This window comes from Hypanus sabinus, chromosome 11, assembly GCF_030144855.1.
Source record: "Hypanus sabinus isolate sHypSab1 chromosome 11, sHypSab1.hap1, whole genome shotgun sequence".
NCBI lineage: Eukaryota > Metazoa > Chordata > Chondrichthyes > Myliobatiformes > Dasyatidae > Hypanus > Hypanus sabinus.
Window position 1 is genome coordinate 110,766,882 of NC_082716.1, and position 14,798 is coordinate 110,781,679.

Consider the following 14,798-nt stretch of genomic DNA (forward strand, 5'->3'; position numbering starts at 1 on the left):
AAAGCGGGGGAAACTTGTGATTTCGTTGCCTTGTTTGACTGACATCGGAGCCAGCCGCCAGACTCCTTCCTGGAATACAGTCCTGTCGTGCCTCAGAATGTGGAGGATGCAATACGTAAGAAGTGCCTCTGTATTAAACTGTTAAATAAGTAGTAGATAAATAAAAATAAGGTAGTGAGGAGGTGTTCATGGGTTCAATGTCCATTGAGAAATCAGATGGCAGAGGGGAAGAAGCTGTTCCTGAATCGCTGAGTGTCTGTCTTCAGGCTCCGGTACCTCCTCCCTGATGGTAGCAATGAGAAGGGGGCATCTCCTGGGTGATGATGGTGCTGCCTTTTTTGAGACATTGGGTTTTGAAGATGTTTTGGATAGCACACAGGCAGGTGCCCATGATGGAGCTGACTGAGTTTACAACTCTCTACTTCAATCCTGTGCTATAGGCCATAGCCCACTCTCCTCCCTCCACACCACCCCCCCCACATCAGACGGTGATGCAGCCAGTTAGAGTGTGCTCCACGGTATACAAGCATTCACCCTCCCCTTGGAAATGTTCATGTTTTATTGTTTAGTCACATTGGATTACAGTGAATCTTATTTGGCTTTTATTGACATTGATCAACAGAAAAGACTCTTGTGCAAACAAATTTCTGTAAATTGGTCTAAATTTATTACACATATAAAACACAGAATAATTGATTGTATAATTACTCACTGCACTCAAGCCAGTATTTAGTAGATGCTCCTTTGGCAGCATTTACAGCCCTGAGTCTGTGTGGATAGGTCTCTATCAGCTTTGCACATCCGGATTCTGCAATTTTCCCCATTCTTCTTTACAAAACTGCTCAAAATTTGTCAGATTGCATGTGGATCGTGAGTGAACAGCCTTTTTCCAAGTCCAGTCACAAATTCTCAATTCGATTGAGGTCTGGACTCTGACTTGACCACTTCAGGACATTAAATTTTGTTTTTCAGCCTTTCCTGTGTAGCTTTGGCTTTGTGCTTGGGGTCATTGTCTCGCTAGGAAATAAATCTTCTCCCAAGTCACAGTTCTCTTGCAGACTGCATCAGGTTTTCCCCAGGATTCCCTGTATTTTGCTGCATGCATTTTGCCCTCTACCTTCACAAGCCTCCCAGGACCTCCTGCAGTGAAGCATCCCCACAGCACGACACAGTCACCACCGTGCTTCACAGTAGGGACGGTGTGTTTTTGACGATGTGTGGTGTTTGGTTCATGCCAGACAAAATGTTTAGTCTGATAGCCAAAAAGCTCAACTTTACTCTCATCAGACCATAGGACATTCTTCCAGCTGACTTCAGAATCTCCCACATGCCTTCTGGCAAACTCTAGCTGAGATTTCATGTGAGTGTTTTTTCAACAGAGTCTTTCTCATTGCCACTCTCCCATAAAGCTGTGACTGGTGAAGCACCCGGGCGACAGTTGTTGTACGTGCAGTCTCTCCCATCTCAGCCACTGAAGCTTGTAACTCCTCCAGAGTTGTCACAGGTCTCTTGGTGGCCTCCCTCACTGGTCCCCTTCTTGCACGGTCACTCAGTTTTTGAGGACGGCCTGCTCTAGGTAGATTTACAGCTGTGCCATATTCTTTCCATTTCTTGATGATTGACTTATCTGTACCACAAGGGACATCAGAATCAGAATCAGGTTTATTATCACCGGCATGTGACGTGAAATTTGTTAACTTAGCAGCAGTTGAATGCAATACAGAATCTAGCAGAGAAGAAAATCAGTAATAATAACAAATCAACAAGAAACTCAATTACATATATTGAATTGAGACTGCGTCTGCCTTTGACCTAATATAGCAACAGGCAAATTGCAATGGGTCCAGGTCCTTGCTGAGGCAGGAGTTCATGACCAACCTCTCAAAGCGTTTCATCACTGTCGATGTGAGTGCTACCGGGCGGTAGTTTTTATAGAAGGCATTGCGTTCATCTGGTAGTGAAGCATCACTGCCATTCGTGCTATTGGATTTCGCTTTGTAGGAAGTAGTGTCTTGCAGACCCTGCCAGAGTTGCCGTGCATCCGATGTCGCCTCCGACCTCGTTCGAAATTGTCTCTTCTCCCTTGGAATAGCCTCCACAAATCATACCTGGTTTTCTGGTACAGGCCTGGGTCGCCAGACTCGAATGCCACAGACCTAGCCTTCAGCAGACGATGTACCTCCTGGTTCATCCATGGCTTTTGGTTTGGGAATGGGCAGTATCGAATGTGCTTTTCAATAACCTTTTCACAGAATTGCTTTGAATGTTCTTTTGTCTTCATGGTGTAGTTTTTACCAGGATACCGACTCACCAGCAGTTGGACCTTTTTCTTGTCCTGACTTTTAATGGCGGTTGGCAGTCCAACTTAAAGGTGCGTCATGGGTCGCCAACTGGACTGGAGTGTTGTGTAGAGTTGGGAAATAAAACCCCTACTAGTTCTTTATCAACTGAAAACTAAATTACCCCAAAAAGCCCTATAGATTTTAAATAATGAAGGACAATATTGTGAATTAAATTAAAGTCACTTCTGTAACTTAGTAAAGTTTTTAAATGACCGCCAAAGTTAGTAGTGCAGCCTGCATTTGCTTTCTTTCAACCTTGTATGCTTCACTTTGTTGAAGAATGTGCTCAACTGTTCCATAATGATGCCAGAACCTACACACCCCAGAGTGATGTTTAATTAAGCATAGGTTGCCCAATTCTGTCGAGTCAATATAATTCCTGCCCTTCTCCCACCAGTCCAACAGCTTTATGTTAAGGTGTCTTACCTTATGCCATTTATCCCACAAGTCTTGCCATGATCCCCTGATTCTTAGCCCCACCAACCTGTCAGCTTCTGATTTGTTAAGTAGAAGGTCTATATCCTCAGATGAACTTTCAACAGCTTTTTTGGCCGAACGACCAACCTGCTCATTCGCCTGAACACCTCTTTGTGCAGGAACCCATAAGAAGGAAATGTGTAGGCCAATACTTTGAATATGAAATAAAGATTGTAGAGCTTCCAGTCGTAAATCTGACCTACTGCTATAATGACCTGCTTTAAGACTAATCAAAACTGAAAAGAATCTGAACAAATTATAACTTTGCAAGGACAGATTTCCTCCACCCACTGTAAGCCCAAAATGATAGCAACCAGCCCGACAGTATTCACTGATAAGTAGTCAGTAAGATGTTTCTTTATTGTTACCTGTAATTCAGGCACAGCAACAGCCACACCAACATTTTCTATTAAGTTATCTTTTGATCCATCAGTAAAAATGGGTAACATATCACAATAATTCTCCTTAACGTACTGATGAACCCACAGACTCTCGAGCATTTCAGGATCCTTGGATTTCGTTAAATCATGCAACTTAACATCACCTGAAGCCATTGGGAAAAACCACGATGGGGTTACAGAAAAAGCTACAATGGGACCAATTACATAATCCAGCAAACCCATATTCCGAGCGTGATGAGAACCTAGCCACCCCAGAGCACCCTTCCTGTGACGTTCCCAACACACTTTTCACAACGACTTCATCCTCTGCAACTGTGAGGGTAATTGTCCCATTTCAACCAGTAAAGCTGAAACAGGAGAGGACCTTACTGCACCACAGCATAGGCTTAAAGCTGAACCACACAGCTATAATCAAGTAACAATATAATTAAACATGTGAAGTTAATGGAGGTTTTCGTGTAGCACCCCAAGAATACCCACAAAGACACCCCAGGATATTTAATGCCCCTTTACATTTGTCAATTATCTTACCGATATGGTGCTTCCGTGTCAGCTTATTATCCAGCCACGTGCTGAGAGAACTTACCACTGACTCTTCCTCAGGGTTCAGGTTTATAGACCCTCCTTGTAAAACAGATAACTTGTGTTTTTAGCCACAGAAAGCTTAAAAACCCACATTTGCCCACTGTTTGATTGCTAGTTGAATTGCTAGTTAATTGCTAGTCAAATCCTGTATAGAGTTAAATTGATATTTTTCCCTCTATCATCTGCAAAAAGTGATTGACCCACCCCAGGACCTATCTCGGAGAAAATGCCTTTCATCATGATATCAAACAATAAAGAGCTGGAAATACTGCTCTGTGGAGTCCCATTCTCTATCTCATAGAAGCCCGAATATACCTTCCCTCCCCTTACCTACGGAGACCATCCAAATAAAAAACTCAAAGCAATTATATAGCTTTCCTCTCACCCCTAAGTTCCATAATTTAATCAAAAGGCCCTCCCTCCATTACATACCTTGTGCTTCTTCTGTATCAAATAATACTACTATTACAATTTTTTTAACTGCACTTTCCAGATATCATCTTCCAAACATAAAACTGAATCCAATATCATTCTACCCTTCCGAAATCCGCTCCAACAAAGCACTGTTTCACCTCTTCTTTCCAAAGTATAATTCAACCACTCTATTACCCTCCATTCCATGAGTTCACACAAATGGGACGTTAATAATAGCGGGCCTTTTCCAGGTTTTAGAATAGGTTCTACTACTGCCATTTTCCATGAGGAAAGATGGCCCGAGTTCCAAATGTGTTTCAGGAATTTTAATATTACCTTAAGCGAGCTGTCAGCCATGTGCTTAAACATACGATAACATATATCATCCTTTCCTGGAGCCGTCTGACTTGTACTATTAATAACTTTCCTAAATTCACACAAAGAAAACTCTACATCACTAATACTGTCATTGATACAGCTGGCTCCCAATACATCAGGGTATTCACTTAGAATCCTATCCTTACATTGTTCAGCCTCTTCAATCATCTTGATTATGAATTGCAGAAATGACCCAGTCATTAACTCAACCTCCTCTGTTTCAGTGTTACCTTCTTTAATCAACACTGGAATGTTATTAGCCCTATGAATCGCACCCCATTTTTAAAAAATCATTTCCCAAACATCTCCAAGTTTAATACCCCTTCCAATACAATCACCACATAACCTCCAGTAAATCTTTTTTGCAACCTTCACTACTTTCCTGACCATGGCCTGTACCCTTTTATACTGAATAAATTCAGTCAGAGACTGATACTTCTTAACTTTCCTAAATGTCTTATTTTGCTCCCTGATTGCCTCTCACACTCCTCAGTCCATAGTACAGCCTTTCTCATACTAATTCTCTTTTTAATAGGAATCACTTCCACCGCAGTTTGATGAATAATGTGACACAACCTTTCAGTGCAGAAATTCACATCATCCTCAACATGCAGCCCAGACGTCCATCACATAAATTGCTTTACCAAAATCCCACCTCCCAAAAGTGGCCTCCTGTCCTTTATATAAATCCAAACCCAAGCTTCCAAGTATCGGAAAATGATCAGTTCCCATGACATCCCACTCACTCACTCCAGCCCGACAGTTTGTGACTCAAGTTAAATCTATATAGCAGTTTCAGAACTGTTATGAAGTTTAAACCTGTAATCCTCCCATCATAAGACACATAAGCTGTGAAATATCTAGAAATTCTTCTACGATCAAGCCACTATCGTCATTCAGTGAACAACCCCACAATGAACTCTGTGCATTAAAAACCCCGCACATCACTTAGTGAGCTGGAGCTACAGATACTCTCCAGCAAATGAATCGAAAGCTTTCCACAAGGGTTATATAAAAAAAAAATTACCACTTTAATACCCCTAGCTGTTGAATCAAATACCTCTACCGCAGTTGCCTCCTATACTTCGTTTACATCCACAGGTCTGTGTCCTGTCCCTTTCCTTACAAAACTTGCACCACCACCCCTTCTACCCACCAATCTATCACGCCTAATTACAATATAATCCTGCAAAGAAAAACTTAAATGTGGTAAAAACCACATTTCCTGAATACATAGATCAGATGGATTTGATGAATCAGAGACAAACTTCTTAAAGTCGTGACCATCGGAAATCAGGCTCCTCGCATTCCACTGCAATACTCATATGCAGACCTTCACTGAAATACAGATCCCCCACCCATCAGAGTTTCATTTACAGCTTGCCACATAACAACCGTTATACCCGGATACTTCTCAGCAGCTTTCACAATAATCTTGATTTTCTCAGTCCGACTCGATGCCTGAGCAGTACAATTCACCACATTCGTTATGAACATCAGAAACTTCATTTTATCAACTAGTAACGTATCTTTAGTGAGAGAGGTATGATGCTGACATACAGCCTCTGACATCACAGTCTGTTCTCTGACCGGTGATACTTTATCAATGTTCGGTTTAACTTTTTGCACAGCTCTGCATAAGACACACCTAACTGTACTTTCCCCTTTGCATTTCAGCCGCCTTCTCATCCTCTATAGGGTGCACTACGTCCTCCTCCACAGTTACAACATTTCAACTTGATGCCTACACGGTCTTCATGTTTATGTTCCCCACGACATACTGCCCAAACCTCTGACATTTGTAGCATCTAAGCAGGGGTGGAATATAAGCTCGAACATTATAACTAGCATACTCCAAACTAACTTTGTCAGGGAGCTTCGCTTCATCAGAACATATCAATATAGAAAAACTCTCCATCCTTTCCCCATTTCTGATTGCTTGCAGTCTCTCTACCTCCTTAACCTTCCCTCCCACTAAATGATATTTAACCTCTTCTATTGAAATCTCCACCAGAACAGCTGTTACAACACCCCTAATACCTCGTATTTTCATTGGCAAAATAGGTACTATCTTTTTGCCAAGTAAGGTCCTCAATCATAATGACTTCTCACACTGCTTTTTATCCTTACACACAATTAACATCTTCCCTCCATTTAAAGTACGAGCACAATCCATATTCCCTACAGTCGCTTTAGTTCTATAGTTAATTTAATGGGATTAATGGAGGGCGGCTATTCTGGGACAAATTTAAACAATACTTTGAAGTCTTTCCTTTTTTTAAAAAATATCCATCCCTTCCTTTTCCCTCACTCAAAATCATTCCAATATTATGTTTCTTTTTCCAGATCTGGATTCAACTTCACTCCAACCTCCTCTCGACAACCCTCCGTTTCCCGTTCCTTCCACCCCCTGCCACCTGACCCTACACTATTTCCCAACATCCCCAGACCATTCACAGCCAGCACCAGCCTCATCTCAGCAGCTGGGCCTTCCAGATACAGGTGTATTTTCCCCACAATCACACCTTGACTGCACACAGGTCTCCAAAAACAATCTCCATTTAACTAATTATCTGACTTCTGAAACAAATTGGCTGCACCAGTGATGAGTTGGTGTGTCATATTAAAGAGGGGTGAATACTTATGCAATCAATTATTTTGTATTTTATATTTGTAATTAATTTAGATCACTTTGTGGAGATCTTTTTCACTCTCACACAAGAGTCTTTTTCTGACGATCAGTGTCAATAAAAAGCCAAATTAAATTCGTTATGATTCAACGTTGTAAAACAATAAAACATGTGAACTTCCAAGTTGGGGTGAATACTTCTACTGTATCTGTAGAAATCTATGAGTGTTTTTGGTGATAAACCAAATCTCCTCAAACTTTAATTGAAATATAGCAGCTGTCTTGTCTTCTTTATGGCTGCATCGATACGTTCAGGTTAGGTCCTAAGAGATACTGACACTCAGGAACTTGTAGTGCTGCGACATTCTCTCCACTTCTGATCCCTCTATGGTGTGAATCCCACTGGTGCGTGAAGATTTGACATGACACCTAAAACTTTGGGTGTGTAGTGGAGAATATATTGACTGGCTGCATTGTGGCCTGGTGTGGTTTTGAACGCGAAATCCTACAGAAAGTAGTGAATATGGCCCAGTGCACATTCCCTTCCCCGACTGTTGAACACATCTACACGAAACGCTGTTGCAGGAAAGCAGCATCCATCATCAGAGACCCCCACCACCCAGGCCATGCTCTCTTCTTGCTGCTGCCATCAGATAGAAGATACAAGAGCCTCTGGTCCCACACCGCCAGGTTCAGGAACAGTTATTACCCCACAACCATCAGGCTCCTGGACCAGTGTGGATAACTTCACTCACCACAATGAGCCTCAGGTCCCACACCACCAGGTTCAGGAACAGTTATTACCCCACAATCATCAGGCTCCTGAACCAGTGTGGATAACTTCACTCATCACAATGAGCCTCAGGTCCCCCACCACCAGGTTCAGGAACAGTTATTACCCCACAACCATCAGGCTCCTGAACCAGTGTGGATAACTTCACTCACCACAATGAGCCTCAGGTCCCACACCACCAGGTTCAGGAACAGTTATTACCCCACAACCATCAGGCTCCTGAACCGGTGTGGATAACTTCACTCACCACAATGAGCCTCAGGTCCCACACCACCAGGTTCAGGAACAGTTATTACCCCACAACCATCAGGCTCCTGAACCAGTGTGGATAACTTCACTCACCACAATGAGCCTCAGGTCCCACACCACCAGGTTCAGGAACAGTTATTACCGCACAACCATCAGGCTCCTGAACCAGAGGGGATAACTTCACTCACCACAATGAGCCTCAGGTCCCATATAATAAATTTACCTTAAACTTTGTACTTTGAGGATGAGGGAGTGGCCATTGAAAATGCACATTCCAGGACTCCCTATCTCAGAGGATCGTAGAGGCAGGTGACTGGGAAATGGATGTGTTTTTAGATACTGGGGGCCATGGGGAAGTGGTACAGTTGTGATGGAGCCATGGGTAGATCAGCCATTATACTGAACGTTGGGGTAGGCTGAAGGAGGCTGAGTGGACTGTCCCTGGTGTGTTATCATTTACAGTACACGTGTGTCTGATAAGTGGATGACGTAGCTGTGGACTTCACTCCTACAGGGAACCATGCCCATACCCTTCCTGGTATGGTGTACGCATATTTGAGTCAGCAAACCAGACGGACCTTTGTCCACACACAGGTTACGTGGAAAAGATGCCTTTGCCTGAGACACTAAGATATTGGAACAGAGTTGGGCTATTCAGCCCATTGAATCTGCTCCACCATTCCGTCACGACTGATTTATTATCACTCTCAACCCTATTTTCCTGCCTTCTCCCTGTAATCTTTGACACCCTGACTAATTAAGAACCTATGAACCTCAACTTTAAATATACCCAGTGACTCGGCCTCCACAGCCATTTGTGGCAGTGAATTCCACAGATTCACCACCCTCTGGCTAAAGAAATTTTCCCTCATCTCCGTTCTAAAAGGACGTCCCTCTATTCTGAGTCTGTGCCCTTTGATCCTAGACTCCCTCACTTTAGGAAATATCCTCTCCATGGCCACACTATTTAGGGAAAGAGTTCCTGACCTGGACCCCTTGCTCTGTTAAGAGCCCCTGATCTAGGCCTTTCAATATGCGACAGATTTCAGTGTTGATCCCCCCCCCACCCTGCCATTCTTCTGACCTTCAGCGAGTACAGACCCAGAGCCGTCAAACAGCCCTTTTATTCCCAGTATTATTTTTGTGACCCTCCTCTGGACCCACTCCAATTCCAACACATCCTTTTGCAGATAAAAGGACCCAAAGCTGCTCACAAACCAGTGCCTTATCAAGCCTCGGCAGTACATCCTTGCTTTTATATTCTAATCCTCTGGAAATGAACATTCACATTGCATTTGCCTTCCTCAGCACAGACTCGGTCTGCAGATGAACCTTTAACGGGCTTGTATGGTGCAGTGCTGGAGAGCAGAAGACTGAGACAGGGCTTGTTTAAGGAAAGCCTTTAAGATTACAGGTTGCATGTTGGCTTGACCACAGACAGACTGGATTTGTCTTGAAGGCTCTGCAAACTATCTCCACCCACCCAGTTGTAATTTTAATCAATTAAATATTTTGACACATCACCACCATCCCCTCCCCTAATTAATGACTGGAAGGAGAAATGCAAAATCCCATCTCTTCTTCTTTTCTATAACTAAAACCTATCAAATATCGAACGGCCTAGATAGAGTGGATGTGGAGAGGATGTTTTCTATAGTGGAGGGAGTCTAGGACCAGAGGACACAGATAGAGTGGATGTGGAGAGGATGTTTCCTATAGTGGGGGAGTCTAGGACCAGAGGACGCAGATAGAGTGGATGTGGAGAGGATGTTTCCTGTAGTGGGGGAGTCTAGGACCAGGGGACACAGAGTGGATGTGGAGAGGATGTTTCCTATAGTGGAGGGAGTCTAGGACCAGAGGACGCAGATAGAGTGGATGTGGAGAGGATGTTTCCTGTAGTGGGGGAGTCTAGGACCAGGGGACACAGACAGAGTGGATGTGGAGAGGATGTTTCCTATAGTGGGGGAGTCTAGGACCTGAGACACAGATAGAGTGGATGTGGAGAGGATGTTTCCTATAGTGGGGGAATCTAGGACCAGAGGACACAGATAGAGTGGATGTGGAGAGGATGTTTCCTATAGTGGGGGAGTCTAGGACCAGAGGACACAGAGAGAGTGGATGTGGAGAGGATGTTTCCTATAGTGGGGGAGTCTAGGACCAGAGGACACAGATAGAGTGGATGTGGAGAGGATATTTCCAGTAGTGGGGGAGTCTAGGACCAGAGGACACAGATAGAGTGGATGTGGAGAGGATGTTTCCTGTAGTGGGGGAATCTAGGACCAGAGGACACAGATAGAGTGGATGTGGAGAGGATGTTTCCTATAGTGGGGGAGTCTAGGATCAGACGACACAGATAGAGTGGATGTGGAGAGGATGTTTCCTATAGTGGGGGAGTCTAGGACCAGAGGACACATCTTCAGAATAGGCGTCTATTTAGGAGAGTGTATTGTGAGAAGTTTTAGATCTCTTGGGAATAAATGTGTTGGCATTGGACATGGTCCATAGGAGGTTCATGAAAATGATTCTGGGAAAGAAAGGGTTAACATCTAAGGGGTTTTTGATGCCTCTGGGCCTGTACTCACTGGAGTTAGAAGACTGAGAGAGGATCTCATTGAAACCTACTGAATACTGAAAGGCCTAGCTAGAGACTTTGTGGAGAGGATGGTTCCAAAATTGGGAGAGTCTCGGACCAGAGGGCACAGCCTGAGAATAGAGGGACATGCATTGAGAACATCATAATCATTAAGTGCTGTGTAGCATTACACTAACCACCATGCTACCATGCCGCCCGAGAGATGGGTCGGATATCAACGGTCAAACTGCATCGACAGTTCAGGGTTGAGACCCTGTATCAGGGCTGAGAGGGTAGAGGGAAGATTGAGGGAGGTGTGGGCTACTCGGTGATGGGCAGAACTTGGGTGGGAATTCATCTTCTTCATTACGTGCCATGTCATACGAGGCGGGTGATCACGGTCATTCCATGACCATGATTGTTCCTGACGTGGGTTGCCATTGCCTTCTCCTGGGCAGTGCCTTTACAAGACGGGTGACCCCAGCCATTATCAACACTCTTCAGAGATAGTCTGCCTGGCGTCAGCGGTCGCATAACCGGGACTTGTGATCTGCACCGGCTGCTCGTACGACCGTCCACCACCTGCTCCCTTGGCTTCGTTGACCCTAATTGAGGTGGTGGGGGCGTTGAGCAGGTGTACACCTTGCCCGAGGGTGGCCTGCGGAGGGAAGGGGGAGCTTTTAACTTCCATTGGTAAAGATGTATCTGCAGCACGCCATCCCCATAGCAGATAGGTTCTCGATTGGTCAGGGCGTCAACAGCTACAGGGAGAAGGCAGGAGAATGAGGTTCAGAGGGATAATAAATCAGCCGTGATAGAACAGCCTAAGTGGGCTGAATGGCCTGATTCTGGTCTTATGTTTTATGGTCTTATAATTTTCTGTATTTCCTCTTCCTGTCTTTTCTCCATGATCACACCTAGCGTGCATTTTCCGTATCTGCGATGCAATACCCTGCATTCTGTTTTCCTGTTTCCACTGCATCGGAATTTGTGTGTAGAATCATCTAGTGTTCAGAACGTAGAACAGACATCTACACCACATTACAGGCCCTTCAGCCCACAACGTGACCTATCCAGGAGCTGCCTGTTTAGCATGGCACTATTACAGCCCGGGATGTCGGAGTTCAGAACTCACTTCCAGCTTCCTCTCTAAGAAAGTTTGGGCTTCCCTTCCCGTGTGCGTGTGAGTTTCTGGTTTCCTTCCGCAGTCCGTGAAAGTACCAGTTGGTCATTGAAGGTCAGGCTGGGGTTAAACCTGTCGAGTGGGGCAGCTCGAGGGGCCAGAACGGCCCCTTCCAGGTTGCATCTCAATAAAGAAATAAACAAGTTGGAAAAGCTTGTTTTGCCTAATGTTCATACAGATCAAATCATCGCACAGTGCATTGACCTAGAATGAAGTGCAAATGAAATGAAAATACAAGGTCGTAATGAGGTCAGGAGTTCATCTCATCGTACCAGTGGAGTCTGAATACAGCGGAGTAGAAGCTGTCCCTGACCCTGGTGGGACATGCTTTCAGGTTTTTGTATCTTCTGCCCGATGGGAGAGGGAGGGAGAAGACAGAGCGTCTAGCTGGGTGGGGGTCTTGGATTACGCTGAGGTGGTGGGAAGTGTAGACAGAGTCCATGGAGGGGAGGCTGGAACCCATGATGTGCTGCGCTGGGTCCACAACACTGTTGTTTTATCTCATTCTTCCCCAGTGCAATGTACAATGATCTGATTTGTTTGATGGTGTGCAAGACAAGTTCTTCACTGCATCTTGGTACACAAGAGCATAAGGTATCAGGGCAGAACTGGGCCATTTGGCCCTTCGAATCTGTTCTGTCATTTCATCATAGCTGATCCATTTCTCTCTCAGCCCCAATCTCCTGCCTTCTCCCCCTATCCCTTCATGCCCTGAATAATCAAGAATCTATCATCCTCTATTATAAATATACCCAATGACTTGGCCTCCACAGCTGCCTGTGGCAAAGAATTCCACAGATTCATGAAATTCCACCTCATTCCGTTCTAAATGGACGTCCCTGTATTCTGGGGCTGTGGATTCCCCCACCATGGGAAACACCCTCTCCACATCCACTCTTTCGAGCCCTTTCAACATTCGATAGGTTTCAATAGATCCCCACTCGTTCTTCTGAATTCCAGTGAGTGCAGGCCCAGAGCCATCAAACACTCCTCGCATGAAAAACCTTCCAATCCTGGAATCATTTTCGTGAACCTCCTTTGAACCCTCTCCAATGTCAGCACATCTTTTCTAAAACAAAAGGCCTAAAACTGCTCACAGTACTCAAACTGAGGCTCACCACTGCTTTATAAATTTGGAACATTACATCCTTGTTTTTATATTCTAGTTCTCTGGACGCTAATGCTAACATTACTGACTCAACCTATAAATTAACCTTTAGGGAACCCCATCAATGTGGACTCCCAAGTCCATTTTTACCACAGATTTTTGAATTTTCTCTCTATTTAGAAATTAGTAAACCCTTTTATTTATTCTGCCAAAATGCATGACCATACTCTTCCTGACACATGACTGCATCTGCCACTTCTTTGCCCATTCTCCTAATCTGTCTGAATCCTTCTGTAGCCCCTCTGCCTCCTCAACGCTGCCTGCCCCTCCACCTGTCTTGGTATCATACATCTGACAATGATGCACCAATCCCAGTTCCAAAAGATCCTGAATGTACACGGCTCTTCAATTTGCCATTTCCAAGCCGAACCAGCCCAGGCAGCAGAGCTTGCTGCAAACTGATCTTCCCACTGCCTGCCTCTATCCACACCTTCCCGTGAGAGCTTGCAGCAAATATGAAATCTTATCCTTGCTGGTTGCTTCTAAACCCTGGAAGACTGGCTTTACAGGTAGGAGCTGCAGGAGCCTCAGGTCCCACACCACCAGGTTCAGGAACAGTTATTACCCCACAACCATCAGGCTCCTGAACCAGTGTGGATAACTTCACTCACCACAATGAGCCTCAGGTCCCACACCACCAGGTTCAGGAACAGTTATTACCCCACAACCATCAGGCTCCTGAACCAGTGTGGATAACTTCACTCACCACAACTCTCAACTGATTCCACAACCTACAGACTCACTTTCAAGGTCTCTACGACTCATTCTCTGATTGGTTATTATTTAGTATTTGCACGGTTGGTCTTCTTTTGAACACGGATTGTTTCTCAGTCTTTGTTTGTGTGTCGTCTGTTCATTATGTGCCGTGTCGTATGATGTGGACGATCATGGTCTTTCCATGACTGTGATCGTTCTTGGCAAAATTTCTACAGAAGTGGTTTGCCATTGCCTTCTTCTCAGTGTCTTTGCAAGGCAGGTGACCTGACCCCAGCTATTGTCAACACTCATCAGAGATTGTCTGCCTGACGTTGGTGTTTGCGCAACCAGGACGTGTGATCTGCACCGGCTGCTCATACGTCCATCCACCACCTGTTCCCATGGCTTCACGTGGCCCTGAACAGGGTCTAAGCAGGTGCTACACCTTGCCCAAGGGTGCCCTGCAGGCCAGCGGAGGAAAGGAGCTCCTTACACCTCCCTTGGTAGAGACGTATCTCCACACCAACACCCAATGTTTCCCTATAGTTTTCCATAAATTCTATTATATTTCTTTGTGTTCCTGTAAATGCCCACAGGAAAATGAATCAGAGGGTAGTATGTGGTGACGTGTACAGAATTTGATAATAAATTTATTTTTGAATTTGACCTTGCGTGCAGGGAATTGAACTGCTAACGGTTGGAAGTTGGGCGGTTGTAATCATGGAGGGTGAGGCAGTGACGTAGGTGCGAGAGCTGCTTGACCCACGTTCAGTCCTGACATCTGCTGCTGGTGGCGTGGCACTGTACCGGTTAGTGTGCAGAACCCTCACTTCGTATTTCAGAATCAGGTTTAATATCACCGGCATATGTCATGAAACTGGATGACTTTGATGAACAATGCAATATGTGAT

The 14,798-nt window shown here is 44.7% G+C and overlaps 1 protein-coding gene across 4 annotated transcripts in view; it reads left to right on the forward strand.

Annotated features, from left to right (window-relative positions):
* Window positions 1-14,798, forward strand: part of numbl (NUMB like endocytic adaptor protein) — a 203,700-nt gene that overhangs the window by 83,941 nt on the left and 104,961 nt on the right. The window contains exon 1 of one of the 4 annotated variants that reach the window (XM_059985124.1): window positions 14,596-14,696. The exons of the other annotated variants lie outside the window; for them this stretch is intronic. The gene's annotated coding sequence lies outside the window, so the exon portion shown is untranslated. Of the gene's footprint in view, window positions 1-14,595; window positions 14,697-14,798 lie in introns of those variants that run through there. 4 annotated transcript variants of the gene reach the window in all.